We start from the raw sequence: 7,460 nt of genomic DNA, 5'->3' as shown, positions 1-7,460 counted from the left end.
GCAGAGGAAGGTGCAGCTGCTGCCCCCAGCCCGCGGCACTGGCGGGGCCCAGGTGCGGGGCAGAGGGTGCGGGAGGCCGAGAAGCTCGGGAGGAGCGAGAGAGGCGTGAGCGGCTGCAGGGGCGCTGTGTTTATCGGGTGAGCGCGGTGGGAAGGGGCGTTTTGTGCTCGGGAGCGCAGCGGGTGCGGGGCTCGCTGTGCCCCGGGCCGGGGAGGGCGGGCGCTGTGAGCAGCGGGGTTGGATTGCGGGGCTGGGCTTGGCCTGGGGCCGGCAGTGCTGGCGCAGGGATCGTTCCCGCAGCGCCGCTCCGGAGCGCCGCGATCGGAATCTCGCTCTTTCTCTCTCTCGTTGGTTCTTTTAATTTCTGGTCAGAACTGTTAAAATTCCGTGTGTATATTCTGCTGCGAGTGCTGTAGTGATAATATCCCGAGAGACAGTCCCCTGAGATTAGCACTGAGAAACTGGGGAGCCCTTACCGGGGGGAGCCTTGTTTTTCAAATGCAAACTCATTGGACTGTCAGAAAAGATCTGGCCGCGGTATAGAGGAGCTAGAGGACAATCAGACGAGGCCCGAGTTTGGTAGTTCGGATAAGAGATTATTATCAAGTTTGATTTGCCGTAGACGCGAGGATAAATCCTCAGGGTGCTCAGGTGAGCTGGAGTATGCGAGGCTCTTTATGGTGCCAGCATATCAGCGGAGCCCAGCAGCGAAGTAAAAGGAAGAGAATCCCTTAGTCTGAAAGGGAAAAGGGGGGAAAAGGGAAAAAAGAGCCAATATTGGTAAACAAAAGTAAAACAAGGGAGGAAGAAGGCTCAGATCGAGTCTCTCCCGCCCTGAGGGTGGGGTCGGTAGGGTCCGGGCCAAGCCGCGCCACCCCCGCCGCCAGCGCCAACACGATCGGGGGGCGGGGGAGGCGCAGCTCAGACGGGGCCCAGCCGGGGAAGGAGGAGAAAGGCGAGCCCGGGCAGGCAGGGACGGCGCCGGCCCCGGGCCAGGAGGAGGAGCCGGGGCGGAGCCTTGTGCCGGGAGAGGGGAGGGGAGGGATGGCGGGCACCGCCCACGGCACCGCCCCGAGAGCTGGAGGAGGAGGAGCCGGGGGCGGAGCCTTGTGCCGGGAGGGCGGGGAGGGAACCTCCCATGGGGGCGGGGTCTCTCCGCTCCCAGCCCTGTCAGTTTGCATGGCAACCCTGAACGCCGGGGAGCGGCTGCGGGGGATGACGTCACCGGCGCGGGCGGACGCGCAGCCCGGGTTAAAAGACGCAGCAAATCCCGCGTGGGGCTCCCTAGGATCGGGGGTCGGCAAAATAGATTATATGGTACAACAGGGTCAGCCGAACCAGAGAGCTCCTGCTCCAGCAGCTCCGGGGAAGGTGAAATTGATGAACTCATTGCAGCCTTGAGCAAGCGAAGGAGGGGGAAGATCGTGAGAAAAGCCATCAAAGAGCGTAGCCCCATAGTGAAACGTAGTAGCTAAAAAAACCAGAAAATAACCAGTTTTACAAGCCCCACTACGACTAGCAGGTGGCAAGCAGGGTCCAATATATGTTAAGGTTCCGTATTCTTTTGTGAAAAACACGGTTCACTTTTCTGTTAAAAGTTTAATAAAGAACAACAGGAGTCAGACTCAAAAGAGACAGACTCCTCCAAGAGCACTCCTAATAGTTTGGGAAACACCCCTTTTATACCATTTCTATTGGATCAGCCTGTTGCATATTCATAGGCTCTTATGCATATCCATAAACTAGTTTACATATTTCAGGAACTGTTTAGCATGGCTCCTCCTCAGCTCTGCCTTTTTAGAGCATGTGTGTTTCTTGGCTGTGGTTTTGGTTCCCTCTCTTGATCACTTCCACTCTGGGCCTTGGTCCACACTTTCTTCAGACGGCAGATGCTGATAGTTGGCACATCAATAGCAGGGTGCTCATGACATGTTCACTGGATGTTATCCCGACCAAACAGACAGTTCACTCCTGACTATATCAGCTACCACTACTACTAGGTCTAAGTTTTTGTTAATAGCAAAAATAAAAGCAAAGTTATTGTAACATTGTACATGCAACATTCATCTTAATATTTGCAAAAAGCCAACTATATAGTATGCATCTATAACAATCCCTTCTCTTCCCTTTTTAAAAATCATTTGGTTTGAGCAGTATTTATTTTTTTCTATTCTCCATTATTTACTTTTTTTCTTCATAAATCATTTTTGCTTCTTCCAAGGGGTCTTTCTTATTATTTTGTATGCATATAATCTTTTGTGCAGTCCCAGATGTAGTCAGTTTTGGGTCATTGTTACTGAATCATTAAAAGTGAAAATCAGGTACAAAGACTCTCTAACTAGTCAAAGTTAGAAAGTTGTATGTTTATTACACTGGTGGGTGGCACAGGGTGGGGGAATTCATCCCCAAAATGCATGACTGCACTGCACAAGGGTTTTTGCCTTCTATTTATTTCCCAAAACAATACATATGCACAACCCCAGTAACTCCCATCCCCGCTTTGTATTTGTTATTAGTCCTTCATGCTTGCATAATTCTTCTCTTGAATTGGGTGGGTGTAGTGGTTTTGGTTTGGCAGTTTCAGGTTTCACAATTTTGAGATTTTCCCAGCCAACACACCAAAGAATGTGGCGGGTTCAGTGCTGGCCAATCACCAATACACTCACTTCCTGCTGTGAGATGGGATTAGGAGAAAGGCAAAACAGGCTCAAAACTTTAAAAGGGTATAAAGAAAATGTTTTTAAAAGTAACTAAAAAGAAAAAAAAAAAGTAGTAAGAATCAAAACAAATCCTTCAGAACACTTCTCCTCCCCCCACAACCTTTTCTTTTCCACTGACGGTGTAAAGAAACCAAACCTAAGATTTCCAGTCAGTTTACCACCTCCAAAATAGTCTTTCTTCAGTTCACTGAGGGAGAGAAGTCCCTCTTGTTAAGGTTATGGAGACTTTACCACAAGAGGAAAAAACCCAGTTGTCTCGTGGTTCTCAATTTTATCCCGAATAGCAGCTGCCCGGGGAACCCTGCTATTGTGAAATCCTTCCCATTGCCACAAGCCTTCCCACTGCTCCTCCATGGGCCATGTCGACTTGTGGGGTATTGTTTAAATGATGAGAAGTTCAAAGGCAAAAGTTCTCATTATCTATTTCTAAAATCATCTTCATCCCTGGGAACAGAGATCTTCTCCTGGGAGTACAGGACTGCTCTTCTCTCTTCTTCTGTTCAAACTTCTCATGGGATCACAGCTATTTCAACATCTGCTTATCTTAGCATGGAGGCTTTTGCTCGATATCAATTTGAACACTTTCACCTCCCCATAGTTTCATGAGTTATAAGGAAAAAGAGTCCTTCCTCCATAGCTTACAAGAGGATTTCAGCTCCAAAAACAAGGCATCTTTTCCTCCCTCCCACCGACTAGAAAGGAGAGAGTTCCTGGGTTTTTTTGTCTTTAACAGGTGTGTTTCCCAGAGGCGTCTCCAGCTTCTCAGTCGTCCAACAGACTGTCACTTACACAAAAAGCTTTGCATCACTCCCCTGAATTCCCTCCCATTCCAAACCATGACAGTCGGTGTCTCAAATTGGGTCAGTGGTCCCAGGGATGAAGTCAGGAAGGTCTTTGTCAGGTCTCTGTGACCCTCTGGCACGATCTAAGGCTTTGTGATGGATTAACATGGAGTCCAGGTGCTGGGCATTGTTCTGCTGGTTTCAATATGTTCCTGTAATGCTTCACTTGCTCCACTTCCTTCTACAAATGAGCTCATAATAAAACAATTAGCTTTAGCTTAAGCATCTAATAATCATTAACCAATTGTTGTGTATCTGACGTCAATATGAATTGGTTCTAACCCTCAGCTAAAATCTTAAATTTTTAAAATCATGATTCAATCCTACTCCTTCTTCAAGGTTGGTAAATTCTTTTAGTAATATATAGATTCTTTTTCATCGAGCCAACTTATGTGATAAGTGTTTCTTAAAACCGTACCATATGTTCTCAATATTGAAGTTAAAGCTGCTACTTGCTGCAACAGTCTCTAATTCTAAATAAGTACTCTAATAAACAAAATCAAACTTATAGTAACTAAGATAAGTAAAACAACAATTGGATGAACTAAGGTATTGAGCAAGTTGTTTGCCATTGGAGACTACTCAAAAAAGCACATCCCACTAATGATGGGGGGAGATTTTCCAATCTTTTAAATACTTTCTGTATAGTCTCTGTGTCATGGTGTATTGTAATCAAAGTTATTTGCCTTTTATCTTTAATATCTTTAAGAATTTTCTTTAATTCATAATGTTTTAACAATTTAACAATAACTAAAGTCAAGTTCATCCCTATAGGCACAGGCAATATTTGTTGGACAATGATTAAATTCGCCTTTAGATGTTGGTATGATACGACAGGTGCCTAATAGGAAAAAGCACATCCTTTGATTTTGACAAAGTTACAAATGCACAAGTTAAATTGAGTTTCCTTCACAGTGATCTCATCAACTATTATAGTGGGGCATGCTGCTCTGAGGCAGATACAACCTTGTCTTGTATACACAGGCAAGGTTGTCTGGTTAATAGGGTGCATTTCAAAGTGATAAATACTTTGCTTTGTATCTAAGTCTAAACTCAATGCAGTTAATTAAGCATTTGTCGCAGTATTTAGGATTCTTGATGAGATTAATGAAATCTATCTTGGACAAACAAATATTTAGATCCCCAAATATTTCTTCTTTCTTACACATTTGCATTTGTAATCTTTAGCATTTGACCCAGAGACTTATGGGAGTTAAAATCATAGGCTTTCCCTTGGCACTTATATACTGGTCACATGATATGGAAGTGGTGCTGCATTAGCTGTGGTTACAGCAATAATCATAAATGACATAACTCTCTAAGCTACACCTACTTGATTATCTATTACAACTACAAGTCTTTCTATTCTTTGGTGGATTATTACACTGTGCTTATCATTTTAGTCACACTCTATTTATTTTCTCAAGAAAGTTTTAATTTCAATTTGCTGTTACCCAGTGCATCTTTCTAAAGTCCCTCAGGAGCCTTCTTCACTTGGGAATGATGGATCTAAGTGCTTTGTTCCTTAATCTTGATTGCAGTAAAGGTGGTGAGGAGCACTTGGAATGGTCCCTCCCATTGTGATTCCAGAGTCTTCTCTGCAAAAGACTTAACACACACATAATCCCCAGGCTATGTGTTATGTACTGGTTAAAAAAAAATTCTTTGCTTACTGTTGTCTTATATAGCAAGAGTTTTCTTATCATTATAGTGCAAGGGTTCCATATCCTCAGAGTTTCATACCTCCTCAATGTTTCTCGCAGGCAGTTTGTCTAAGCACTGACTGCTTCTGGTCCTTGCAGTAGTCATCGTCCAACTCCTCTGACTCCAGATCCCACCAATCCACTATTTTATACCACTGTTCTTATTGGCTACAGGTGTGGCCTGTTAACATCAGGCCTGCTCCTAATCTTTAATAATTGGTGCAGCTGCAACTCTTTAGGGGATCAAATTGCATTCTATACCACCTTCATTTACCCATACTGTATCCTCCTACAGGTTACCTCCTGCATTTTGGCAGTTCTAGTAGGGAAAGCTTCTGGCCACCCTGAAAAGGTATCTGTTAACACCAATACGTGTTGATAACCCCCTCTTCTGGGCAGTTCTGAAAAAGCAATTTGCCATTGTTGCCCGGGTTCATATCCTCTCTTAATTTGTTCGAGTTTTGGTTTAGGAATATTTTTGGGATTAGTTTGGAGGCAAAGGCTGCATTGGTGAATTACCTGAATCACTGTACTTTGCAAGTTTCTGGTTAGGATTCCATCTTTCAAGTGATTATACAAGGCATCTATTCCCCAGTGTGTTTTCTCATGTTCATCTTTCACTGACCACAGCATATAAGAGGGGATCACAAGCTTTCCTTTCCCTTCATCTGCAACAGCTCACTCTTCTTGATTATAACTTCCATTTTCTTTCTCAATAAGCCTTTTTTCTTGCTTACTTTACTTTGGCTTACTTTCCTTAGAAATTTGTCCATCTGGGATTAAGGCTGCCTCAACTGTCTCAACAATTACCTCAGTTTTAGCTGCTTCTTTTGCCTCTCTGTCTTCCAGCTCATTCCTTTCCTCCATTACAGAGCTCACTTTTTGGTGTGCCTTGATGTGCATGATGGTCACCTTTTCAGGTAGCTGGATTGTCTCCAACTGTTTTATTATCTCTTGTGCATGTTTAATGCTTTTTGCTTGTGAGTTCAACAGTCCTCTTTCCTTCCAGATGGCTCCATGTGCATGGACTACCCCATATGCATACCTTGAGTCAGTGTAAATATTGATTTTCTTTCCTTTTGCCAGCTCTAAAGCCCGGGTTAAGGCAATTATTTCAGCCTCCTGTGCCGAGGTGTTGCTTGGTAATGATCCAGACTCTATTACCTCTTGGCTTGTGGTAACTGCATACCTGGCTTGCCTTTTTCCACTGATGATGGAGCTGCTTCCATCAGTGAACCAGGTCTCAGTGTCCTTGAGAAGGATGTCCTTCAGATCTGGGTCTCTGGAGTAGGTAGCTTTGATAGTCTCCAGGCAGTCATGGATCACAGGTTCTCCCGTACAACCACTGAGGAAAGAAGCTGGGTTTACAATGTTAGTTACCACAATTTCTGCATCATCCTGTTCCACCATTCTGACTTGGTATTTCAGGAATCTCTGTGGGAGGAGCCAACGTCCCCCCTTTACTTCCAGCACTGCAGACACTGTGTGGGACACCAGCACTGTCATCTTCTGGCCCAGGGTGAACTTGTGTGCTTCCTGAATGTTCACTGCCACTGCCACAACAGCTCTGGGGCATCCTGGCCGCCCCTTAGCCACTGCATCCAGCTGCTTAGAGAGGTAGGGTGTCGCAATACGACACAAAATGAACGACACTCACACACTGAGATGTCCAAGGCAAAAAAGGCACGTTTATTTCTGGACCTCGATATTTACAGAATTCCAAAAGTGACCATGGATTGGAGGAGGAAATTGCCACCTCTCCAACCACACTGCTCAAACCAACAGTCAATCAATTCTCTCCTCCTCCTCCAGAAAGGAATGCAAAACAATCATCATTTACATGAAAAGTGTGTGAGAAACCCCATTACAAAAATGTAAACATCAGAAGGCTTATAAGAACGTTAGAAGAACAGGGTGACATCTCATCCTTTTTCCATTGAAAACAAACAAAAAAAACCCATAAAAATGAACAATGTTAAAAGGATAAATGAACAATGTTCAGTGTCCACTCGTGAAGGAATCATCAAAGTGATCACTCGCATTGTCGGCATCTGAGTCATCACTCGATGATTCATCCACATGATGACTTTCAGTTTTGTCACGGTTTCCATTTTGCCCGTGTGCTGGATTCTGTCGCTGCAGTCGCAGGTCAGGACGAACACACTTCAAAGGTACCCAGCGTACCCCAGTATCTG

The sequence above is a fragment of the Melospiza melodia genome, assembly GCF_035770615.1.
Source record: "Melospiza melodia melodia isolate bMelMel2 chromosome 7 unlocalized genomic scaffold, bMelMel2.pri SUPER_7_unloc_1, whole genome shotgun sequence".
Lineage (NCBI taxonomy): Eukaryota > Metazoa > Chordata > Aves > Passeriformes > Passerellidae > Melospiza > Melospiza melodia.
This window is presented reverse-complemented; position numbering follows the sequence as displayed.